This window comes from Schistocerca americana, chromosome 5, assembly GCF_021461395.2.
Source record: "Schistocerca americana isolate TAMUIC-IGC-003095 chromosome 5, iqSchAmer2.1, whole genome shotgun sequence".
NCBI classification, from domain to species: domain Eukaryota; kingdom Metazoa; phylum Arthropoda; class Insecta; order Orthoptera; family Acrididae; genus Schistocerca; species Schistocerca americana.
In genome coordinates, this window is record NC_060123.1 from 358,659,383 (window position 1) to 358,687,331 (window position 27,949).

Below are 27,949 nucleotides of genomic sequence, written 5' to 3' on the forward strand. Positions count from 1 at the left end.
AAGATTAATTATGGTCCTATTATTTAAGCAAATAAATCTATTTTTTATAAATCAGATCTATTCAGCTAGAAATATAAAAACTGAAATTAAATTCATTATATTCTTATCCTTTTTATCATTAGGTGGTTTACCACCATTTCTTGGATTTCTACCAAAATGAATTGTAATACAATCATTGATGGAAAATAACATAACAACTATTATAACAATTATGGTTGTATTAACTACAATCACACTTTATTATTATATACGTATTAGATTTTCAGCCCTAATTATATCATACACAGAAAATTCGTGATCTATAAAAATAAAGTCTCAAAAATCAAGAATTATTCTTCCTATAACAGTAATAATTTCAACAATAGGATTAGTCTCAACATCAACCTTAATCTCATTATACTAAGGACTTAAGTTAAACAAACTAATAACCTTCAAAGTTATAATTAAAAGAATAATCTTTTAGGTCTTAGTAAAATTTTACACCTCTAGAATTGCAGTCTAGAATCATAATTGAATATAAGACCTAAAGTATGGTAAGAGAGAAACATCTCATAAGTAGATTTACAGTCTACCACCTTAAATTCAGCCATCTTACCGCAAAAATGATTATTCCCAACAAACCATAAGGATATTGGTACTTTATACTTCTTATTTGGAGCGTGGGCAGGAATAGTAGGAACATCAATAAGAATACTTATTCGTGCTGAACTTGGTCAACCAGGATCTCTAATTGGAGATGACCAAATTTATAATGTCATTATTACAGCTCACGCATTTGTAATAATTTTTTTATAGTAATACCTATTATAATTGGTGGATTTGGTAATTGACTTGTACCATTAATAATTGGTGCACCAGATATAGCATTCCCACGAATAAATAATATAAGTTTTTGATTACTACCGCCCTCACTTACCCTTCTTCTTACATATTCTATAGTAGATAACGGTGCTGGTACAGGATGAACAGTTTACCCTCCTCTTGCAGGAGCTATCGCACATGGGGGGGCATCTGTAGACCTAGCTATTTTTTCACTTCACTTAGCAGGTGTATCATCTATTCTTGGTGCAGTAAACTTCATTACAACAGCAATTAATATACGATCAGAAAGTATAACTCTAGATCAAACACCTTTATTTGTCTGATCTGTAGCTATTACAGCCCTTCTCCTCCTTTTATCACTTCCAGTATTAGCAGGGGCTATTACTATACTATTAACAGATCGAAATTTAAATACATCATTCTTTGACCCTGCGGGAGGAGGTGACCCAATTTTATATCAACACCTATTCTGATTCTTTGGACACCCAGAAGTTTACATTTTAATTCTACCGGGGTTTGGGATTATTTCTCACATTGTATGTCAAGAAAGAGGAAAAATTGAATCATTTGGAACACTAGGTATAATTTATGCTATATTATCAATTGGACTAATAGGATTTATTGTATGAGCACATCATATATTCACAGTAGGAATAGACGTTGACACACGAGCATACTTTACATCAGCAACAATAATTATTGCTGTACCTACAGGAATCAAGGTATTCAGATGATTAGCTACACTATATGGAACTAAATTCAAATTCAATCCACCGTTATTATGAGCTCTAGGATTTATTTTTCCATTTACAATTGGTGGGCTAACAGGATTAGTATTAGCAAATTCATCACTTGACATCGTATTACATGATACATATTATGTAGTTGCCCACTTCCACTATGTGTTATCCATAGGAGCAGTATTTGCAATCATAGGAGGTGTTATTCAATGATACCCATTATTTACAGGATTAACTATAAATAATACATGATTAAAAATCCAATTTACAATTATATTTATTGGAGTAAACTTAACATTTTTTCCTCAGCACTTCCTAGGGCTAGCAGGAATACCACGACGATATTCAGATTACCCAGACGCATATACATCATGAAATGTAGTATCAAGAATTGGGTCCACAATTTCTATTGTAGGAATCATTATATTCATTGTAATTATATGAGAAAGAATGGTTACAAACCGGGCAATCATATTTAGAGCTAATATAAGAAGATCAACAGAATGACTGCAAAATAACCCACCTGCGGAACACAGTTACTCAGAACTACCATTAATTTCTAGATTCTAATATGGCAGATTAGTGCAGTAGATTTAAGCTCTACAAATAAAGGTTTGACCTTTTATTAGAAAATTAATGGCAACATGATCAAATTTATCCCTTCAAGATGGAGCTTCACCATTAATGGAGCAACTATCATTCTCCCATGATCATACCATGGTCGTATTATTATTAATTACAGTAATTGTAGGCTATGCCCTAAGTTACATATTATTCATTGCCTATACAAACCGAAACATACTTCACGGGCATTTAATTGAAACAATCTGAACAGCTCTACCAGCAATTACACTAATTTTTATTGCACTACCATCATTACGACTTCTATATTTACTTGATGATTCAGTAGACGCAATAATTACGATTAAAACAATTGGACGACAATGATATTGAAGATATGAATATTCAGACTTTATAGATGTAGAATTTGACACTTATATAACACCAGAACAAGACCTAGAAAACGACGGATTTCGACTTCTAGATGTAGATAACCGAACAATTTTACCAATAAATACAGAAGTACGAGTATTAACAAGAGCATCAGACGTTCTACATTCATGAGCAGTACCTGCATTAGGAGTTAAAATTGACGCAACGCCAGGTCGATTAAACCAAGGAACATTTACAATAAACCGGCCTGGACTATTCTTTGGACAATGCTCAGAAATCTGTGGAGCAAACCACAGATTTATACCAATTGTAATTGAAAGAACTTCAGTAAACTTATTTATCAAGTGATTATCTAAGATAATCTAAGGAGTTAGTTAAAATATATAACATTAGAGTGTCAATCTAAAATAACTAAATAATTAGTACACCTTGAAATACATCAGATGACTGAAAGTAAGTAATGGTCTCTTAAACCAAAAAATAGTAAATTAACGACTACTTCTGATGGGGAATTCTAATCCAAATCCCTCAAATATCCCCTCTCATATGATTCTCCCTATTTATTATATTTTCGGCTACATTAATTTTATTTAATCAAATAAACTTTTTCTCATTTAAACCAAACCTTATTAAAAGAGCAGAAAAAAGAACAATTGATATAAAGAACTTAAATTGAAAATGATAACAAACTTATTTTCAACATTTGATCCATCAACTAATATCTTCAATTTATCATTAAATTGAACTAGAACATTACTAGGATTATTATTAATCCCATCAATATTTTGACTTACACCATCACGAATTAATATTATTTGAAATAAACTAAACTTAACCTTACACAATGAATTTAAAACATTGCTAGGACCAAAATCATTTAATGGAACAACATTCATCTTCATTTCAATCTTTATTATAATACTATTTAATAATTTCATAGGATTATTTCCTTACATCTTTACTAGAACAAGACATATAGCATTAACATTTGCAATTGCTCTACCTGTATGATTAAGATTTATATTATTTGGATGAATTAATCATACAAAGCACATATTTGCACACCTTGTTCCACAAGGAACACCACCTGCATTAATATCATTTATAGTATTAATTGAAACAATTAGAAATGTCATTCGACCAGGTACACTAGCAGTACGACTAGCAGCAAATATAATTGCAGGGCACTTACTATTAACGTTGCTAGGAAATACAGGACCATCTATAGCAATAAACTTAATTTCACTATTAATTATTGGACAAATACTTCTATTAATTCTAGAATCAGCAGTAGCAATAATTCAGGCCTATGTTTTCTCAATTTTAAGAACTTTATATTCTACAGAAGTATACTAAACTTATGTTAACAACTCACTCAAACCACCCATTCCACTTAGTAGATTACAGACCTTGACCATTAACAGGAGCAATTGGAGCAATAGTTCTAGTATCAGGATTAGCAAAATGATTTCACCTATTTAACATTAACTTATTTATAATTGGATTTGGAATTACACTTCTAACTATAATCCAATGATGACGAGATGTAGTATGAGAAGGAACATACCAAGGACTACATACGGGATTTGTATCAATTGGATTACGATGAGGAATAATTTTATTTATTGCATCAGAAGTACTATTCTTTGTTTCATTTTTCTGAGCATTTTTTAGAAGAAGACTAGCGCCTGCTATTGAACTAGGAATATTATGACCCCCAATAGGAATTCAACCTTTCAATCCTATACAAATTCCATTACTTAATACAGCTACTCTTTTAGCATCAGGAGTAACAGTAACATGAGCACATCATAGTCTAATAGAATCTAATCATACTCAAGCATTACAAGGATTATTCTTCACAGTACTACTAGGACTATACTTCACTATACTTCAAGCATATGAATATTGAGAAGCTCCCTTCACCATTGCAGATGCAGTTTATGGATCAACATTCTTTGTTGCAACAGGATTTCATGGTCTACATGTAATTATCGGAACAATTTTCTTATCAACATGTCTACTTCGACATTCAATAAATCAATTCTCACCAAGACACCACTTTGGGTTTGAAGCAGCAGCATGGTACTGACACTTTGTAGACGTAGTATGATTATTCTTATATATTTCTATTTATTGATGAGGTAGATAATTGTTTTTCTAGTATAAATAGTACATTTGACTTCCAATCAAAAAGCTTGATATAAATCAAGAAAAACAATCCTAATCTTATCTACAAGAATTTTTATTAGATTTATTATTCCAATAATTGTTATAATCCTTGCAACAACATTATCAAAAAAATTAATTAATGACCGAGAAAAAAGATCACCATTTGAATGTGGATTTGGCCCAAAAAGATCAGCACGAATACCATTCTCACTTCGATTCTTCTTAATTGCAGTAATTTTCTTAATTTTTGATGTAGAAATCGCATTAATCCTTCCAATTGTAATTATTTTTAAAACTTCAGACATTATAATCTGAACAGTATCAACAATATTTTTTATTATAGTATTATTAGGTGGACTATACCATGAATGAAATCAAGGAGCCTTACAATGAGCAGAATAAAGGGTTGTAGTTAACTATAACATTTGGGTTGCATTCAAAAAGTATTGATATAATCAATCAACCTTAAATAGAATAAGAAGCGAAATATTGCAGTCAGTTTCGACCTGGAAGATTGGTAAATAAAATACCCTTATTCTTATTAATTGAAGCCAAAAAGAGGCGTATTACTGTTAATAATATAATTGAACTATAAAGTTCCAATTAAGGAAATGTAAAGCCAATATGAAAGCTGCTAACTTTTTATATTAGCGGTTAAACTCCGTTAACATTTCTAAATTTATATAGTTTAAATAAAACATTACATTTTCACTGTAAAAATAATATATGTATATTTATAAATACCTAAAAGTAAAAATACTTCCTTAACATCTTCAGTGTCACGCTCTAATTATAAGCTATTTAAGTAAACGAAAAATAATACCACCAAAATAAATATTCAAAAAATAAAAGTTAAAAGATAAATCTTAAAATTAGAATCATATCAACCTTGTATATAACTAATTAAATAAATAAATAGTCTATATAAACCTTGACCACCAAATAATTCACCTCAACCATAATCAAATGACTTTGATGAATAATAACCCAATTTTAAAGGAAAATATCTAATAAACTTAGTTGAAATGAAAGGTATAAACCACATAGAACCATCAAATCTAACAAAAGAAAGCATACTTAAAGAAAATAAATTTTGAGAAAAATCAAAATTAGAAATAAGATAACCCAAATAAGCACCTAAAACAACTACAGTAATAGTTAAAAACTTCAAATAATAAGGCAGGGCAATCACATGAGGAACAGGAAAAATTAACCAAGACAAAAGGCTACCACCAAAAACAGCAACAAACAATAAACCAATTATACCAAAAGAAATATAATAACCCTTATCGTCAAAAGAAAATCTAGAATAAAAATTATTGTCACCAGATATTGAATAATAAAAAAGACGAAAAGAATAAGAAGCAGTTAAACCAGTAGAAAAGAAATAAAGAAAAAAAATTAAACAATTAATTCATCTTAAACAAACCGTCTCAAGAATTAAATCCTTTGAATAAAAACCTGCTAAAAATGGTATACCACACAAAGATAAACTAGAAACATTAAAACAAACTGAAGTTAAAGGCATAAAATTAACAATTGAACCTATAAAACGAATATCCTGAGAATCCTTTAAATTATGAATTATTGAACCTGCACACATAAACAATAAAGCCTTAAATAAAGCATGAGCTAATAAATGAAAAAATGCAAGTTTTGGATAACCCATAGCCAAAATTCTTATTATTAAACCAAGTTGTCTTAAAGTAGAAAGAGCAATAATTTTCTTCAAATCAAATTCAAAATTTGCACCCAAACCGGCCATAAACATAGTTATACAACCAATTAAAAGTAAGAATCAACCACAATTATAAGTATCTAATATTGGTCTAAAACGAATTAATAAATAAACCCCAGCAGTAACAAGAGTAGAAGAATGAACCAAAGCAGAAACAGGGGTAGGGGCAGCCATAGCTGCAGGAAGTCAAGAAGAAAAGGGAAGTTGAGCTCTTTTAGTTATAGCTGCTAAAACAATTAATATAGTAATAAGCTTTATTTCAAAAGAATTAGAAATAAAATCATAAAAATAAATATAATTTCAACCGCCAAAATTCAATATTCAAGCAATAGAAATTAAAATAGCAACATCACCAATACGATTAGAAAGTGTAGTTAACATACCCGCACTATAAGATTTTACATTTTGATAATAAATAACTAAACAATAAGAAACTAAACCTAAACCATCTCATCCTAATAAAATTCTAATCAAATTAGGACTAATAAATAAAAACCCTATAGAAAGAATAAATATTAAAACAATAATAATAAAACGATTTATATTCTTTTCTCCCAATATATAATCCTCTCTATAATAAATAACCAAAGAAGAAATATATATAACAAAAGATATAAAAATAAGAGACATTCAATCCAAAATTAAAGTCATAACAACCATAGAACCATTTAAATTAAAAAGCTCTCATTCAACAAAAACTCTATAATCAATTATTAAATAATAAATACCCAAAATAAAAATTATAGTTCTAGAAAAAAATAGAGAAAAAAAACTCAAAGAACAAATAGAAAACAAATTCACGGCCTAAGATGAAAAAATTCATATCATTGATTCCACAAAACAACATTTTTAATTAAAATACTTAAGCAACCTAAACAAAAAAATACTCACCCTTTAAACAAAGAATATTTAAAGGCAATCAATGTAAAAGTAAAAGATGATATTCACGAAAATAACCAAGAGAACAAGTATAAACACCAGAATAATAATTACCATGCTGAGAATAAGAATACATATATAAAGTATAAACAGCTCTAAAAAAAGACAAAAAAATTAAAGCAAGAAATCTAAAAGAAGATCAAGACATAATTCTATTTAATAATCTAAGTTCACCTACCAAATTTAAAGAAGGAGGAGCGGCTATATTAGAAGATCTCAAAAGAAATCATCATAAAGCCATTCTTGGCATTAAATTAATTATACCCTTGTTAATTAATAATCTTCGTCTACCTAAACGCTCATAAATAATATTAGATAGACAAAATAAACCAGAAGAACACAAACCATGACCAACCATTAAAGAAAGAGAACCTATACAACCTCATCAATTCATAGTTATCAATCCTCCAATAACCATTCTTATATGAGCAACAGAAGAATAAGCAATTAAAGATTTTAAATCAACCTGACGAAAACAAATAAATCTAACAATAACCCCACCGGATAAACCTAAAGACAATCAAAAATAATTAAACTTTAAACCCAAATAAGAAATAACCTTTATAACACGAAAAATACCATAACCACCTAACTTTAATAAAACACCAGCAAGAATTATTCTACCTGAAATAGGGGCCTCAACATGGGCCTTAGGAAGCCACAAATGAACCAGAAATATTGGCATCTTAACTAAAAAAGCAAGAATTATAAAAACATAAAACATAAAATAATAAGAACCAAAATCAACCAACAAAGGAAAATATAAAGTATTAGAAAAATCATAAACCCTAAATAACACTAATAATAAAGGCAATCTAGCAACCAAAGTATAAAAAATTAAATAAACACCAGCCTGCAACCGTTCAGGTTGATAGCCTCAACCCAAAATCAAAAGTAAAGTAGGAACCAATCTAGCCTCAAAAAAAATATAAAAAGAAAGAAGGCTCAATCTAGCAAATGAACAATAAAGCATAATCATTAAAATTAAAACTATAAAAACAAAAAAATTAGAATGATAAGAACTTAAATAAACTGAACCTCTAGCAGTAATTATTAAAGAACAAATTCAAAAACTAAGTAGAATCAAACTAAAAGAAAAATAATCAATACCAAAATAATATCTAATCATATTTAAATCTGCATATGAATAAACACAAATTATAAAAACAAAACTAGACAGAATCATTAAAAAATGAACCAACCATCAACAATTATTAACTAAACAAAGAGGGATCAAAAAAATAGTTATAAATAAATACTTTAACATAAAGATAAACCAAAAGAATTAAAAAAATCATTACCATGGGAACGAATTATTGAAACTAAAATAGAAAGACCTAAAGCACCCTCACAAACAGAAAAAACCAAAAAAATAACAGGAAAAAAATAATCATAATCAAACTCAATAAGAAAAACAATAACCAACATAAATAAAGAAAGAACAATATATTCTAATCTCAAAAGAACCATTAATAAATGCTTACGTTTAGAAGAAAAAACATAAACACCAGCAAAATAAATCAATAAAGAAGTAAAGACAGAGAGTATAAACATTAGTTTTAATAGTTTAAAAAAAACGCCGGTCTTGTAAACCGGAGATAAGTCTGGCCCCCGCTTTTAAAACTTCAGAGGTGGAAAGCTTCCCATCATCGGTCCCCAAAACCGATATTTTAAATAATCTAACCCCTGAAATGATCAAAATAACAATTATATCACTATCAAACGTAATAAATATTAATTTTATTAAATTAAGACACCCAATATCAATAATGCTTTTCATTATCCTACAAACCTTTTTAGTTGGACTAATAACAGGAACAATAATGGAAAGATATTGGTTATCATATATTTTATTTTTAACATTTCTTGGTGGTATATTAGTTCTATTTATTTATATTACGAGAATTGCATCAAACGAAATATTTCAACCTAAATCAATTACAATAATTATTACCTTAACAATATGAATATTTATCCTATCAACATTAATTATTTTAGATATAACAATATTTATAGACTTTTTCAAAAATACTGAAACTATAAATATTGATAATTCAATCAATTATCAAGAAATAACAATATCTTTAGAAAAACAATATAATAGACCAACATTCATTATTACAATAATAATAATAATTTATTTATTTTTAGCACTATTAGCAGTTGTTAAAATCACCAACATTAACCATGGGCCTATTCGTAAAATAAGATAATTTACTAATGAATAAACCCTTACGATTGAGACATCCTTTAATTAAAATCATTAATAACTCTTTAGTTGATTTACCCGCACCAACAAATATTTCATTTTGATGGAATTTTGGGTCCCTACTAGGTCTATGTTTGGTAATTCAAATTGTAACTGGACTATTTTTAGCTATACATTATACATCAAATATTGAAATAGCATTTAGTAGTGTAGTTCACATCTGCCGAGATGTAAATAATGGCTGAATTATTCGAACCTTACATGCAAATGGAGCTTCTATATTTTTTATTTGTATTTATTTGCATGTAGGACGAGGAATTTACTACGGATCTTATATATACATACACACCTGAATAATTGGTACAGTAATCCTATTTTTAGTTATAGCAACTGCATTTATAGGATACGTTTTACCTTGAGGTCAAATATCATTCGAGGTGCAACAGTAATTACTAATTTATTATCAGCAATCCCATACTTAGGAACAGATTTAGTTCAATGAGTGTGAGGAGGATTTGCTGTTGATAATGCAACATTAAATCGATTCTTTACATTCCATTTTGTATTACCATTTATTATTGCTGCAATAGCAGCAATTCATTTATTTTTCCTTCACCAAACAGGGTCTAATAACCCTTTAGGACTAAATGGAGATATTGAAAAAATTCCATTTCACCCATACTTTACTTTCAAGGACTCTATTACATTTGTATTAATAACATCATTATTAATTATATTGTGCTTGATTAATCCTTACCTCCTAGGGGATCCGGATAATTTTGTACCTGCCAACCCATTAGAAACTCCTGTCCATATTCAACCAGAATGGTACTTCTTATTTGCATATGCAATTCTTCGGTCAATCCCTAATAAACTCGGAGGTGTTATTGCATTATTCCTATCAATTAGAATCTTAATAATTTTACCATTTTATAATAAAACACCATTCCGAGGTATTCAATTCTATCCTATCAACCAGATTTTATTCTGAATTATAGTAGTTGTTGTATGCTTATTAACATGAATTGGAAAACGGCCTGTTGAAGAACCTTATATTATAACAGGACAAATCTTAACAATTATTTACTTTACATACTTCTTAATTAATGTGCATGTTGCAAACGCATGAGATAAGCTAATTAAGGAATAATAAGTTAATTAGCTTAGGAAAAGCATATGTTTTGAAAACATAAAACTAGAAGTTTAACTCTTCTATTAACTTTTCTTAAAAAATTTCACTAAATAAATGAAATAAATAAAATCTTTAAACCAACAAAGAAAATAAAAAAATTTAAAGATAATGGCAAAAAACTTTTTCAAGCTAAGTACATTAACTTATCGTAACGAAAACGTGGTAATGTACCACGAACTCAAATAAAACCAAAGGACATAACAGCAAGCTTAATAAAAAATATAAAAGAATAAAAATCACCACCTAAAAAAATTAAAGCTAATAACATTCTTATAAAAACAATTCTAGTATACTCAGCTAAAAAAATTAAAGTAAAACCTCCTGCACCATATTCAATATTAAAACCTGAAACTAACTCAGATTCACCCTCGGCAAAATCAAAAGGAGTACGGTTAGTTTCAGCTAAACAAGAAGCAAAACAAGCTAAAGCTAAAGGAAAAGAAATAATAATAAATCAACAATAAAGCTGATAGTTTATAAAATCAAACATGTTAAAACTACCAATTAAAATAATTATAGATAATAAAATTAAAGCCAAACTAACTTTATATGAAATTGTTTGAGCAACAGAACGAAGAGAACCTAGTAAAGAATAATTTGAATTAGAAGACCAACCAGCAATTATAACAGTATAAACACCTAATCTAGTACAACATAAAAAAAACAAAAATCCATAAGAAAAAGAACATATATAAGTTAAGTAGGGAAAAATCACTCAAACAGCCAAGGAAATTCTTCAATAAAATTCTTCAGGGTATCAGACCGCATCGTCATAATTTAAAATGCGCCAACGTTTCGGCCAGCGTTGCAGCTAGCCTTCATCAGGGCCTTACGTTAACTGCTAAATGAACACACTTGATTCCTTAAATAGCTGCACGAGAAAACCGTGTCGTTACTTGATTGGCTGTAAAGGGAGGAGGAGGAGGGGTGAAAGGTATGCTTTATTGGTGTTTCCTTTATTATCTGTCATTGGCTGAAATAGCTGTTTTCTATTGGTCTTTATATTAATCCACCCCATTGGAGGAGACGGACGAATAGCGAACAGGTGATGGCTGTGACGTCACACTGTTTCCATGCTGTCCAGAAGCCGGCTGCGGCGTCCCATTGCTCTGTGCGCTCGCGACCACTGCGGCTCTCCGCGTGTCTGCATGGGCCGCCACGGCTCTGCCGCCGCTCCGTAGCCCTGCTATTGCAGGCAGCCAAGACCTCGGAAGCTTGTACCCGTCCTCTCTATTCATGTTGGCGGGTCTTTTGGCTATTTCTATCGCCTCTCTAATCTTTCTTTTGAAAGTGAGAGGCTGTTTCGCCAGGACGCGGGCTTCTTGAAAAAATATTGGTTTCCCGCACTTGTCTCGGTGTTCCGCCACTGCTGACTTAGTGTGTTGTTTCAGGCGGATATATCTTTCATGTTCCGAGAGCCTTGTGCTAATCGGACGTCCCGTCTCACCTATGTAGACTAATCCACACGCACAACCAATTTCATACACGCCAGCTGTGTGTAGTTTGTCAACTGCGTCCTTGGTAGAACCGAGCATGTCTGATATTTTGTTTCTGCTTCGGAAAATTGGTTTGATGTCGGCTTTTCGTAGAATTTTGCCAATACGTTCGGTGACCCCTTGTACATATGGTAACACAGCAATGCTCTGTGCCTCCTTCTCCTCTTCCCTATTAATCTTCTCCCTTGTCGACATGGTGCTGTCTATCATCTGCTTCCCATAGCCATTAGTTCCGAAGATGGACCTGAGGCGTTCAAGTTCTGTCTTCAGATGTTCTTCGTCGCTTATCCTGTACGCTCTCTTCGTTAGCGTGTGCAGGGCGGACTTCTTCTGCGTGGGGTGATGGTGGGAGGAGGCGTGAAGGTACCTGTCCGTATTGGTTGGTTTCCTGTACACTTTGTGGCCAAGTTTACCATCAGGTTTTCGATAAACTTCCACGTCGAGAAAAGGCAGCACCCCATTCTTCTCTGTTTCCATTGTAAACTGAATTTTCCTATGCTGTTGGTTAAGGTGCTTGTGGAAGTTCTGTAACTCCTCTTCTCCGTGGGGCCAGATGACGAAAGTATCATCGACATAGCGAAGCCAACAATTTGGGCGTAATGGTGCGGACTGGAGGGCTGTTTCCTCAAATGCCTCCATGAAAATTTCTGCTGCGATAGGCGATAGGGGTGAGCCCATAGCTACACCGTCAGTTTGTTCATAAAATTGACCTCTCCACTTGAAATAGGTGGTCGTCAGACAGTGGCGCACAAGCTCACATATATCAGGTGCCACGCGTTCTTCTAGGATGTTCACAGTATCTGACACTGGGACATTCGTGAATAGGGATTTGACGTCGAAACTAACCATCAGATCTTGGTCCGTAACACGCATTTCCTTTAGGAGAGACACGAAGTGAGTGGAATCCTTAACGTAGGACTCGGTTTGGTGCACTAGGTGTCGGAGCCTAGGTGCCAGTTCTTTCGCTAGGTAGTAGGTCGGCGAATTTATACTGTTTACTATGGGCCTTAAGGGGAAGTCGGTTTTGTGTACCTTCGGTACACCATATATCCTTGGTGCCTGTGTCACTTGCGGGATGAATCTTCTGGCCTTGTCGAAGTTGATTCTAGAGTGCTTGAGCAGTGCCTGCGTCGTTTTGATTACCTTGGCCGTCGGATCTCCCTGAAGTTTCTTGTAGATAGGTTCTGCGAGAATATCTTCCATTCGTTTGTTGTAATCAGTTGTGTCCAGGACTACAGTGGCGTTGCCCTTATCTGCCTGCACCACTACTAAGTGGGGGTTGTCCCTGAGTTCCTTGATGGCACGGTATTCCTCAGCGTTGATGTTTTGCTTCGGTGGCTTTGCTTTATTCAGAACTCTGACCGTTTCCTGCCGGATCTTCTCCGCCTCGGCCTGTGGCAGATGACGTACCGAAGCCTCTACGGATTCTATGATATCTTCTTTTGGAACTCGCTTAGGTGCGACTGCGAAATTCATCCCCTTGGCCAGAATTGCTGTGGTTGCTTCGCTCAAGGTGTGGCTGGAGAGGTTGACCACTGTCCGTCGCCTGTCCAGCGTCAATATTTCGTCCGTGGCTTTCTGTTGTAGTTTGTCGTACTTTCTCATCTGTCGGTTAGTAATACTATTGCTGGTCCTTGATGCTTGCTGAAAGGTTAACCTGTCGACTTTATCCCAGTCTTCCATCTGAAGTTTTCCGGCCAGAAATAGGTGCAGATCACACAAATTCCTGTTGTGAGCATCGAGACTTATGCGGATGTGGCGGATCCTTTCCCGTAGCAATGCTTTACTGGCTTTAACACAGATATTCCTCGCCTTGTTCGTTTTTATGTGAGACGTCAACCGCAAGGAATACGGCACAACACTCGTGTCTCTGCATCTCTTCAAAAAAGCAAGGTCATTCAGCAGTTTACATCTTTTTAAACGCAGTGCTTCTAACTTCTTGATGTTTCCGTGGATTTCCTGCCCATACAGGTTGGTTAAATGTAATCGTAGGCTTCCGCGGCCGTTGTCTTCTTCAATAAAATTCTTCAGGGTATCAGACCGCATCGTCATAATTTAAAATGCGCCAACGTTTCGGCCAGCGTTGCAGCTAGCCTTCATCAGGGCCTTACGTTAACTGCTAAATGAACACACTTGATTCCTTAAATAGCTGCACGAGAAAACCGTGTCGTTACTTGATTGGCTGTAAAGGGAGGAGGAGGAGGGGTGAAAGGTATGCTTTATTGGTGTTTCCTTTATTATCTGTCATTGGCTGAAATAGCTGTTTTCTATTGGTCTTTATATTAATCCACCCCATTGGAGGAGACGGACGAATAGCGAACAGGTGATGGCTGTGACGTCACACTGTTTCCATGCTGTCCAGAAGCCGGCTGCGGCGTCCCATTGCTCTGTGCGCTCGCGACCACTGCGGCTCTCCGCGTGTCTGCATGGGCCGCCACGGCTCTGCCGCCGCTCCGTAGCCCTGCTATTGCAGGCAGCCAAGACCTCGGAAGCTTGTACCCGTCCTCTCTATTCATGTTGGCGGGTCTTTTGGCTATTTCTATCGCCTCTCTAACCTTTCTTTTGAAAGTGAGAGGCTGTTTCGCCAGGACGCGGGCTTCTTGAAAAAATATTGGTTTCCCGCACTTGTCTCGGTGTTCCGCCACTGCTGACTTAGTGTGTTGTTTCAGGCGGATATATCTTTCATGTTCCGAGAGCCTTGTGCTAATCGGACGTCCCGTCTCACCTATGTAGACTAATCCACACGCACAACCAATTTCATACACGCCAGCTGTGTGTAGTTTGTCAACTGCGTCCTTGGTAGAACCGAGCATGTCTGATATTTTGTTTCTGCTTCGGAAAATTGGTTTGATGTCGGCTTTTCGTAGAATTTTGCCAATACGTTCGGTGACCCCTTGTACATATGGTAACACAGCAATGCTCTGTGCCTCCTTCTCCTCTTCCCTATTAATCTTCTCCCTTGTCGACATGGTGCTGTCTATCATCTGCTTCCCATAGCCATTAGTTCCGAAGATGGACCTGAGGCGTTCAAGTTCTGTCTTCAGATGTTCTTCGTCGCTTATCCTGTACGCTCTCTTCGTTAGCGTGTGCAGGGCGGACTTCTTCTGCGTGGGGTGATGGTGGGAGGAGGCGTGAAGGTACCTGTCCGTATTGGTTGGTTTCCTGTACACTTTGTGGCCAAGTTTACCATCAGGTTTTCGATAAACTTCCACGTCGAGAAAAGGCAGCACCCCATTCTTCTCTGTTTCCATTGTAAACTGAATTTTCCTATGCTGTTGGTTAAGGTGCTTGTGGAAGTTCTGTAACTCCTCTTCTCCGTGGGGCCAGATGACGAAAGTATCATCGACATAGCGAAGCCAACAATTTGGGCGTAATGGTGCGGACTGGAGGGCTGTTTCCTCAAATGCCTCCATGAAAATTTCTGCTGCGATAGGCGATAGGGGTGAGCCCATAGCTACACCGTCAGTTTGTTCATAAAATTGACCTCTCCACTTGAAATAGGTGGTCGTCAGACAGTGGCGCACAAGCTCACATATATCAGGTGCCACGCGTTCTTCTAGGATGTTCACAGTATCTGACACTGGGACATTCGTGAATAGGGATTTGACGTCGAAACTAACCATCAGATCTTGGTCCGTAACACGCATTTCCTTTAGGAGAGACACGAAGTGAGTGGAATCCTTAACGTAGGACTCGGTTTGGTGCACTAGGTGTCGGAGCCTAGGTGCCAGTTCTTTCGCTAGGTAGTAGGTCGGCGAATTTATACTGTTTACTATGGGCCTTAAGGGGAAGTCGGTTTTGTGTACCTTCGGTACACCATATATCCTTGGTGCCTGTGTCACTTGCGGGATGAATCTTCTGGCCTTGTCGAAGTTGATTCTAGAGTGCTTGAGCAGTGCCTGCGTCGTTTTGATTACCTTGGCCGTCGGATCTCCCTGAAGTTTCTTGTAGATAGGTTCTGCGAGAATATCTTCCATTCGTTTGTTGTAATCAGTTGTGTCCAGGACTACAGTGGCGTTGCCCTTATCTGCCTGCACCACTACTAAGTGGGGGTTGTCCCTGAGTTCCTTGATGGCACGGTATTCCTCAGCGTTGATGTTTTGCTTCGGTGGCTTTGCTTTATTCAGAACTCTGACCGTTTCCTGCCGGATCTTCTCCGCCTCGGCCTGTGGCAGATGACGTACCGAAGCCTCTACGGATTCTATGATATCTTCTTTTGGAACTCGCTTAGGTGCGACTGCGAAATTCATCCCCTTGGCCAGAATTGCTGTGGTTGCTTCGCTCAAGGTGTGGCTGGAGAGGTTGACCACTGTCCGTCGCCTGTCCAGCGTCAATATTTCGTCCGTGGCTTTCTGTTGTAGTTTGTCGTACTTTCTCATCTGTCGGTTAGTAATACTATTGCTGGTCCTTGATGCTTGCTGAAAGGTTAACCTGTCGACTTTATCCCAGTCTTCCATCTGAAGTTTTCCGGCCAGAAATAGGTGCAGATCACACAAATTCCTGTTGTGAGCATCGAGACTTATGCGGATGTGGCGGATCCTTTCCCGTAGCAATGCTTTACTGGCTTTAACACAGATATTCCTCGCCTTGTTCGTTTTTATGTGAGACGTCAACCGCAAGGAATACGGCACAACACTCGTGTCTCTGCATCTCTTCAAAAAAGCAAGGTCATTCAGCAGTTTACATCTTTTTAAACGCAGTGCTTCTAACTTCTTGATGTTTCCGTGGATTTCCTGCCCATACAGGTTGGTTAAATGTAATCGTAGGCTTCCGCGGCCGTTGTCTTCTTCAATAAAATTCTTCAGGGTATCAGACCGCATCGTCATAATTTAAAATGCGCCAACGTTTCGGCCAGCGTTGCAGCTAGCCTTCATCAGGGCCTTACGTTAACTGCTAAATGAACACACTTGATTCCTTAAATAGCTGCACGAGAAAACCGTGTCGTTACTTGATTGGCTGTAAAGGGAGGAGGAGGAGGGGTGAAAGGTATGCTTTATTGGTGTTTCCTTTATTATCTGTCATTGGCTGAAATGGCTGTTTTCTATTGGTCTTTATATTAATCCACCCCATTGGAGGAGACGGACGAATAGCGAACAGGTGATGGCTGTGACGTCACACTGTTTCCATGCTGTCCAGAAGCCGGCTGCGGCGTCCCATTGCTCTGTGCGCTCGCGACCACTGCGGCTCTCCGCGTGTCTGCATGGGCCGCCACGGCTCTGCCGCCGCTCCGTAGCCCTGCTATTGCAGGCAGCCAAGACCTCGGAAGCTTGTACCCGTCCTCTCTATTCATGTTGGCGGGTCTTTTGGCTATTTCTATCGCCTCTCTAACCTTTCTTTTGAAAGTGAGAGGCTGTTTCGCCAGGACGCGGGCTTCTTGAAAAAATATTGGTTTCCCGCACTTGTCTCGGTGTTCCGCCACTGCTGACTTAGTGTGTTGTTTCAGGCGGATATATCTTTCATGTTCCGAGAGCCTTGTGCTAATCGGACGTCCCGTCTCACCTATGTAGACTAATCCACACGCACAACCAATTTCATACACGCCAGCTGTGTGTAGTTTGTCAACTGCGTCCTTGGTAGAACCGAGCATGTCTGATATTTTGTTTCTGCTTCGGAAAATTGGTTTGATGTCGGCTTTTCGTAGAATTTTGCCAATACGTTCGTTGACCCCTTGTACATATGGTAACACAGCAATGCTCTGTGCCTCCTTCTCCTCTTCCCTATTAATCTTCTCCCTTGTCGACATGGTGCTGTCTATCATCTGCTTCCCATAGCCATTAGTTCCGAAGATGGACCTGAGGCGTTCAAGTTCTGTCTTCAGATGTTCTTCGTCGCTTATCCTGTACGCTCTCTTCGTTAGCGTGTGCAGGGCGGACTTCTTCTGCGTGGGGTGATGGTGGGTGGAGGCGTGAAGGTACCTGTCCGTATTGGTTGGTTTCCTGTACACTTTGTGGCCAAGTTTACCATCAGGTTTTCGATAAACTTCCACGTCGAGAAAAGGCAGCACCCCATTCTTCTCTGTTTCCATTGTAAACTGAATTTTCCTATGCTGTTGGTTAAGGTGCTTGTGGAAGTTCTGTAACTCCTCTTCTCCGTGGGGCCAGATGACGAAAGTATCATCGACATAGCGAAGCCAACAATTTGGGCGTAATGGTGCGGACTGGAGGGCTGTTTCCTCAAATGCCTCCATGAAAATTTCTGCTGCGATAGGCGATAGGGGTGAGCCCATAGCTACACCGTCAGTTTGTTCATAAAATTGACCTCTCCACTTGAAATAGGTGGTCGTCAGACAGTGGCGCACAAGCTCACATATATCAGGTGCCACGCGTTCTTCTAGGATGTTCACAGTATCTGACACTGGGACATTCGTGAATAGGGATTTGACGTCGAAACTAACCATCAGATCTTGGTCCGTAACACGCCTCTCACTTTCAAAAGAAAGATTAGAGAGGCGATAGAAATAGCCAAAAGACCCGCCAACATGAATAGAGAGGACGGGTACAAGCTTCCGAGGTCTTGGCTGCCTGCAATAGCAGGGCTACGGAGCGGCGGCAGAGCCGTGGCGGCCCATGCAGACACGCGGAGAGCCGCAGTGGTCGCGAGCGCACAGAGCAATGGGACGCCGCAGCCGGCTTCTGGACAGCATGGAAACAGTGTGACGTCACAGCCATCACCTGTTCGCTATTCGTCCGTCTCCTCCAATGGGGTGGATTAATATAAAGACCAATAGAAAACAGCTATTTCAGCCAATGACAGATAATAAAGGAAACACCAATAAAGCATACCTTTCACCCCTCCTCCTCCTCCCTTTACAGCCAATCAAGTAACGACACGGTTTTCTCGTGCAGCTATTTAAGGAATCAAGTGTGTTCATTTAGCAGTTAACGTAAGGCCCTGATGAAGGCTAGCTGCAACGCTGGCCGAAACGTTGGCGCATTTTAAATTATGACGATGCGGTCTGATACCCTGAAGAATTTTATTGAAGAAGACAACGGCCGCGGAAGCCTACGATTACATTTAACCAACCTGTATGGGCAGGAAATCCACGGAAACATCAAGAAGTTAGAAGCACTGCGTTTAAAAAGATGTAAACTGCTGAATGACCTTGCTTTTTTGAAGAGATGCAGAGACACGAGTGTTGTGCCGTATTCCTTGCGGTTGACGTCTCACATAAAAACGAACAAGGCGAGGAATATCTGTGTTAAAGCCAGTAAAGCATTGCTACGGGAAAGGATCCGCCACATCCGCATAAGTCTCGATGCTCACAACAGGAATTTGTGTGATCTGCACCTATTTCTGGCCGGAAAACTTCAGATGGAAGACTGGGATAAAGTCGACAGGTTAACCTTTCAGCAAGCATCAAGGACCAGCAATAGTATTACTAACCGACAGATGAGAAAGTACGACAAACTACAACAGAAAGCCACGGACGAAATATTGACGCTGGACAGGCGACGGACAGTGGTCAACCTCTCCAGCCACACCTTGAGCGAAGCAACCACAGCAATTCTGGCCAAGGGGATGAATTTCGCAGTCGCACCTAAGCGAGTTCCAAAAGAAGATATCATAGAATCCGTAGAGGCTTCGGTACGTCATCTGCCACAGGCCGAGGCGGAGAAGATCCGGCAGGAAACGGTCAGAGTTCTGAATAAAGCAAAGCCACCGAAGCAAAACATCAACGCTGAGGAATACCGTGCCATCAAGGAACTCAGGGACAACCCCCACTTAGTAGTGGTGCAGGCAGATAAGGGCAACGCCACTGTAGTCCTGGACACAACTGATTACAACAAACGAATGGAAGATATTCTCGCAGAACCTATCTACAAGAAACTTCAGGGAGATCCGACGGCCAAGGTAATCAAAACGACGCAGGCACTGCTCAAGCACTCTAGAATCAACTTCGACAAGGCCAGAAGATTCATCCCGCAAGTGACACAGGCACCAAGGATATATGGTGTACCGAAGGTACACAAAACCGACTTCCCCTTAAGGCCCATAGTAAACAGTATAAATTCGCCGACCTACTACCTAGCGAAAGAACTGGCACCTAGGCTCCGACACCTAGTGCACCAAACCGAGTCCTACGTTAAGGATTCCACTCACTTCGTGTCTCTCCTAAAGGAAATGCGTGTTACGGACCAAGATCTGATGGTTAGTTTCGACGTCAAATCCCTATTCACGAATGTCCCAGTGTCAGATACTGTGAACATCCTAGAAGAACGCGTGGCACCTGATATATGTGAGCTTGTGCGCCACTGTCTGACGACCACCTATTTCAAGTGGAGAGGTCAATTTTATGAACAAACTGACGGTGTAGCTATGGGCTCACCCCTATCGCCTATCGCAGCAGAAATTTTCATGGAGGCATTTGAGGAAACAGCCCTCCAGTCCGCACCATTACGCCCAAATTGTTGGCTTCGCTATGTCGATGATACTTTCGTCATCTGGCCCCACGGAGAAGAGGAGTTACAGAACTTCCACAAGCACCTTAACCAACAGCATAGGAAAATTCAGTTTACAATGGAAACAGAGAAGAATGGGGTGCTGCCTTTTCTCGACGTGGAAGTTTATCGAAAACCTGATGGTAAACTTGGCCACAAAGTGTACAGGAAACCAACCAATACGGACAGGTACCTTCACGCCTCCTCCCACCATCACCCCACGCAGAAGAAGTCCGCCCTGCACACGCTAACGAAGAGAGCGTACAGGATAAGCGACGAAGAACATCTGAAGACAGAACTTGAACGCCTCAGGTCCATCTTCGGAACTAATGGCTATGGGAAGCAGATGATAGACAGCACCATGTCGACAAGGGAGAAGATTAATAGGGAAGAGGAGAAGGAGGCACAGAGCATTGCTGTGTTACCATATGTACAAGGGGTCACCGAACGTATTGGCAAAATTCTACGAAAAGCCGACATCAAACCAATTTTCCGAAGCAGAAACAAAATATCAGACATGCTCGGTTCTACCAAGGACGCAGTTGACAAACTACACACAGCTGGCGTGTATGAAATTGGTTGTGCGTGTGGATTAGTCTACATAGGTGAGACGGGACGTCCGATTAGCACAAGGCTCTCGGAACATGAAAGATATATCCGCCTGAAACAACACACTAAGTCAGCAGTGGCGGAACACCGAGACAAGTGCGGGAAACCAATATTTTTTCAAGAAGCCCGCGTCCTGGCGAAACAGCCTCTCACTTTCAAAAGAAAGATTAGAGAGGCGATAGAAATAGCCAAAAGACCCGCCAACATGAATAGAGAGGACGGGTACAAGCTTCCGAGGTCTTGGCTGCCTGCAATAGCAGGGCTACGGAGCGGCGGCAGAGCCGTGGCGGCCCATGCAGACACGCGGAGAGCCGCAGTGGTCGCGAGCGCACAGAGCAATGGGACGCCGCAGCCGGCTTCTGGACAGCATGGAAACAGTGTGACGTCACAGCCATCACCTGTTCGCTATTCGTCCGTCTCCTCCAATGGGGTGGATTAATATAAAGACCAATAGAAAACAGCTATTTCAGCCAATGACAGATAATAAAGGAAACACCAATAAAGCATACCTTTCACCCCTCCTCCTCCTCCCTTTACAGCCAATCAAGTAACGACACGGTTTTCTCGTGCAGCTATTTAAGGAATCAAGTGTGTTCATTTAGCAGTTAACGTAAGGCCCTGATGAAGGCTAGCTGCAACGCTGGCCGAAACGTTGGCGCATTTTAAATTATGACGATGCGGTCTGATACCCTGAAGAATTTTATTGAAGAAGACAACGGCCGCGGAAGCCTACGATTACAGCCAAGGAAATTATTAAATTAAAAACAGGAGAAAAATAATAAAGTAAATAATTAGATATAATAGGAATTGGCTGCTCCTTACAAATTAACTTGATAGCATCACTAAAGGGTTGAGGAATTCCAACAAAACCTACTTTATTTGGACCCTTTCGAATTTGAATATAACCTAAAACCTTACGCTCTAATAAAGTTAAAAAAGCAACACTAATTAAAACACAAATAACTAATAAAAGAAAATTCAAAATAAACATAAATAAATCATAAAGTATCAATACTATTTGTAGAAAAAATCTACATAAATGAATTCTAAATTCAACACATTAATCTGTCAAAATAGTAATTTAATTAGTATTAATCAATAAAATATAAAATATTTCAATCATATGGTCCTTTCGTACTAATATGAATTAATAATCTTAGGATAGAAACCGACCTGGCTCACGCCGGTCTGAACTCAGATCATGTAAGAATTTAAAGGTCGAACAGACCTAATTACTGGGCTACTGCACCCAAAATTTTTCTTAATCCAACATCGAGGTCGCAATCTGCTTTGTCGATATGAGCTCTCAAAAACAATTACGCTGTTATCCCTAAGGTAACTTAATCTTATGATCATAAATTATGGATCAAAACAACAAACATAAATAAATGATATAATAATGAAGAGTTTATTTATTCTTCATGTCACCCCAACAAAACATCATCATTAAATATAGAAAGACAAACAAAAAACTATATAAAAATAAAATGTTAAGCTCTATAGGGTCTTCTCGTCCTAAAGAAAAATTTAAGCCTTTTGACTCAAAAGTTAAATTCAAAAATTTATTAAGAGACAGTTGATTTCTCGTCAAGCCATTCATTCCAGCCACTAATTAAGAGACTAATGATTATGCTACCTTTGCACGGTCAAAATACCACGGCTCTTTAAAAATTTGCTCAGTGAGCAGGCCAGACCTCAAAATATTTTCTAGAGGACATGTTTTTGATAAACAGGCGGAAATCAATTTTGCCTAGTTCCTTATAATAAATTAACAAGGTAAAAATTATATACAAATAAATATACTAATTCCATCATTATTACAAAAATTTCAAAATTAAATTTATAATCTTAATAAAAAACCTAAAATAATTATAAAATCAAAAATAAAAATAATGAACTAAAACGTAATCTTAAAGATAGCTGGTTTAAAGCTTACTATTATATTTTATTAAAACAAATTATAGGTTATTAACTTCAAAGCTTATCCCTTAAAGAATAAATAAGTTAATATTTATACCTAAAAAATTAAATAAAAACAATTAACTTCAAAAAATTAAATTTTTTCTTAAGAAACTAGATATCTTGGGAAACGATTAACATCTCATTTCTATAAATAATTTAATAATAATTATGATACATTAACTATAAATTATTTATAAATCAACCCAAATCGAGACAAGTAAAGTAAATACTAAAATTTTGATAAACCCTGATACAAAAGGTACAATAAATAAAATCTACTTTTAAAAATTTAAAATAATATTTCATAAAACAATTACATTACCAATAAACTATAATATAAAAAATCATATCTACAAAATATACTAAGACAAAATTCGACAAAATTATTTTTATTAAATAATTAAATAAACAAAAAATAAATATAATAAAATAAATAATCAAGATATCATGATTTGCACAGAAAAATTTTCAGTGTAAATGAAACACTTTACTAATAAGTTATATCTTGAAACTCTTCCTAGATACACTTTCCAGTACATCTACTATGTTACGACTTATCTCATCTAAATTGAAGCTAAATTAAAGTAATAAAATAGAATAATCAATAATGAGAGCGACGGGCGATGTGTACACACCTCAGAGCCATTATCAGTTAAATTAAATAAATTTAATTACTATCAAATCCGCCTTCATTAATAGTATTTCACCATCAAATCCGTTATAAACAAAAATCTATTGTAACCCACCTCCTCTTAATTATAAGCTGCACCTTGACCTGAAATACTTTATAATTATAAATCTTGAGAATTATAACTCTAAAAAGATTCTCTGATAACGGAGATATACAAACAAATAAATTAAGTAGAGTAAATCGTGTATTATCAATCATGGGGTAGGTTCCTCTGAATGGAATGAGATACCGCCAAATTCTTTGGGTTTAAAGACCTTAACTAATAGTACCCAGGTAAAAATAATTAACATTTAAAATAATAGGGTATCTAATCCTAGTTTATTATTCAAATTTCACAGATTCATAAAAAGAGCTATAAATAAATTTTAACATTTCACCTTACAAATTTATATTTTAACCCTAAAAATATAAATAACTGTTTTAACCAATAATATTCACTTGTATCAATCGTATAACCGCGGCTGCTGGCACGAATTATGCCGATACTAAATCAATTGCTAAATCCAAAATCACTTGATAATTAAATCAAATTACTGCAAAATAGAACATTTAGTTTAACAAAACTTACATATAATACAAAGAAAAAGTGAATAAAAAAGCAAGAATAAAACTTTTGGAAACAAAATAAGAAATTTAAAAATTTATAAAAATAAGAAAAAATAAAAGATTCAAATATTTGAAGAAAAACAAAATAAAATAAACACAAAAATAACAAAAAAAAAAAGAAACGCACCCTAGAATGACCACAACAACTTCTCTATTATATATAAATAAAGATTAATATGGAACATGTATACCGATAAATGTATTATATTCTTTCTTATTTAATCTTTCTTTTCACTAATAATAAAGAAAGATTAAATAATACAATAAATATATTTAATATAATTATGTAAATTAATGTAATATGTTATTAATATAAAATTAACTTTATATTTAGTTACCTTAAATATTAATTAGTTAAATAATCTAATTATAGATAATATATCAAATTATATTATTATAATTAATATAATTATTTATATTAATATAAAATTTTATATTTAATAATATTAATTATATTTATTATATCCAATTATAATAATATTAATTATTAATTTACATATTATTATATAATTTATAATATAATAACCTATTTTAAGCTAAAAACATAAGTAGCTATAATCCTAGGTAAATAAATGTATTAAAATAATCATTTAATAATTATAACATAACATTATAGGTATTTAAATTTAATTAAATGTAATATATTAATATAAATTATTTATTATATATAATATATATTTAGATTATCCTAACCGAGATAAATTAATTAGAAATAACCAAAATAATACATAAACAAATTTCTAAAAAAAATTTTTAATTTATATATTAAATATAAATGAAGTGCCTGATTAAAGGGTTACCTTGATAGGGTAAATCAAGTAAATAAAATTACCTTCATTAAAATTACATAAGACAGAATTAAACTACCTCCATTAGTATCAAAAAGTAACGTGCATCATACACCTTAATGTAAAAAGGTAAGCTAAACAAGCTAATGGGTTCATACCCCATTTATAGAGGTATCAATCCTCTCCTTTTTAATGACCAACAACTCTACAAAACTTCTCTTCCTATCAACATTAATGATAGGAACGATCCTGTCCATTTCATCAAACTCCTGATTCGGAGTTGAATAGGACTTGAGATCAACTTACTTTCATTTATTTTGCTCCTAACAAGAAATAAAAATATAATAATAAATGAATCATCAATTAAATATTTTATTGTCCAAGCAATAGCATCGACAATACTATTATTTTCAATTTTGCTGATTCAAATAAAGTATCCAATAGGATGAGAAACAGAATTTATTCCATCAATAATAATTAGATCTAGATTATTATTAAGGATTGGGGCTGCACCCTTTCATTTCTGATTTCCAGAAGTAATAGGAGCTTCAAGATGAAATAACTGTTTAACACTAATAACATGACAAAAAATTGCCCCAATAATAGTATTATCTTATTGTATTCAACTAAGAACTTTCATTTGAACAATTATTATTCTAAGAATTATTATTGGGGCAATAGGTGGTTTAAATCAAACATTGCTACGACAACTTCTAGCATATTCCTCAATTAGACATTTAGGGTGAATAATTAGATCCCTAACAGTTAGAGAAAACATTTGAGAACTATACTTTATTATTTATTCACTATTAAGATTAATTATGGTATTATTATTTAAGCAAATAAATCTATTTTTTATAAATCAGATCTATTCAGCTAGAAATATAAAAACTGAAATTAAATTCATAATATTCTTATCCCTTTTATCATTAGGTGGTTTACCACCATTTCTTGGATTTCTACCAAAATGAATTGTAATACAATCATTGATGGAAAATAACATAACAACTATTATAACAATTATGGTTGTATTAACTACAATCACACTTTATTATTATATACGTATTAGATTTTCAGCCCTAATTATATCATACACAGAAAATTCGTGATCTATAAAATTAAGTCTCAAAAATCAAGAATTATTCTTCCTATAACAGTAATAATTTCAACAATAGGATTAGTCTCAACATCAACCTTAATCTCATTATACTAAGGACTTAAGTTAAACAAACTAATAACCTTCAAAGTTATAATTGAAAGAATAATCTTTTAGGCCTTAGTAAAATTTTACACCTCTAGAATTGCAGTCTAGAATCATAATTGAATATAAGACCTAAAGTATGGTAAGAGAGAAACATCTCATAAGTAGATTTACAGTCTACCACCTTAAATTCAGCCATCTTACCGCAAAAATGATTATTCTCAACAAACCATAAGGATATTGGTACTTTATACTTCTTATTTGGAGCGTGGGCAGGAATAGTAGGAACATCAATAAGAATACTTATTCGTGCTGAACTTGGTCAACCAGGATCTCTAATTGGAGATGACCAAATTTATAATGTCATTATTACAGCTCACGCATTTGTAATAATTTTTTTTATAGTAATACCTATTATAATTGGTGGATTTGGTAATTGACTTGTACCATTAATAATTGGTGCACCAGATATAGCATTCCCACGAATAAATAATATAAGTTTTTGATTACTACCGCCCTCACTTACCCTTCTTCTTACATCTTCTATAGTAGATAACGGTGCTGGTACAGGATGAACAGTTTACCCTCCTCTTGCAGGAGCTATCGCACATGGGGGGGCATCTGTAGACCTAGCTATTTTTTCACTTCACTTAGCAGGTGTATCATCTATTCTTGGTGCAGTAAACTTCATTACAACAGCAATTAATATACGATCAGAAAGTATAACTCTAGATCAAACACCTTTATTTGTCTGATCTGTAGCTATTACAGCCCTTCTCCTCCTTTTATCACTTCCAGTATTAGCAGGGGCTATTACTATACTATTAACAGATCGAAATTTAAATACATCATTCTTTGACCCTGCGGGAGGAGGTGACCCAATTTTATATCAACACCTATTCTGATTCTTTGGACACCCAGAAGTTTACATTTTAATTCTACTGGGGTTTGGGATTATTTCTCACATTGTATGTCAAGAAAGAGGAAAAATTGAATCATTTGGAACACTAGGTATAATTTATGCTATATTATCAATTGGACTAATAGGATTTATTGTATGAGCACATCATATATTCACAGTAGGAATAGACGTTGACACACGAGCATACTTTACATCAGCAACAATAATTATTGCTGTACCTACAGGAATCAAGGTATTCAGATGATTAGCTACACTATATGGAACTAAATTCAAATTCAATCCACCGTTATTATGAGCTCTAGGATTTATTTTTCTATTTACAATTGGTGGGCTAACAGGATTAGTATTAGCAAATTCATCACTTGACATCGTATTACATGATACATATTATGTAGTTGCCCACTTCCACTATGTGTTATCCATAGGAGCAGTATTTGCAATCATAGGAGGTGTTATTCAATGATACCCAT

At 35.6% G+C, this 27,949-nt stretch overlaps 2 pseudogenes; one reads left to right on the forward strand and one right to left on the reverse strand.

The window, feature by feature from the left end:
- The first annotated feature begins 9,404 nt into the window (after window positions 1-9,404).
- LOC124615588 lies at window positions 9,405-10,727 on the forward strand (annotated as a pseudogene).
- Window positions 10,728-10,812: 85 nt separating this feature from the next.
- On the reverse strand, window positions 10,813-22,909 carry LOC124616380 (annotated as a pseudogene).
- Window positions 22,910-27,949: the final 5,040 nt, after the last annotated feature.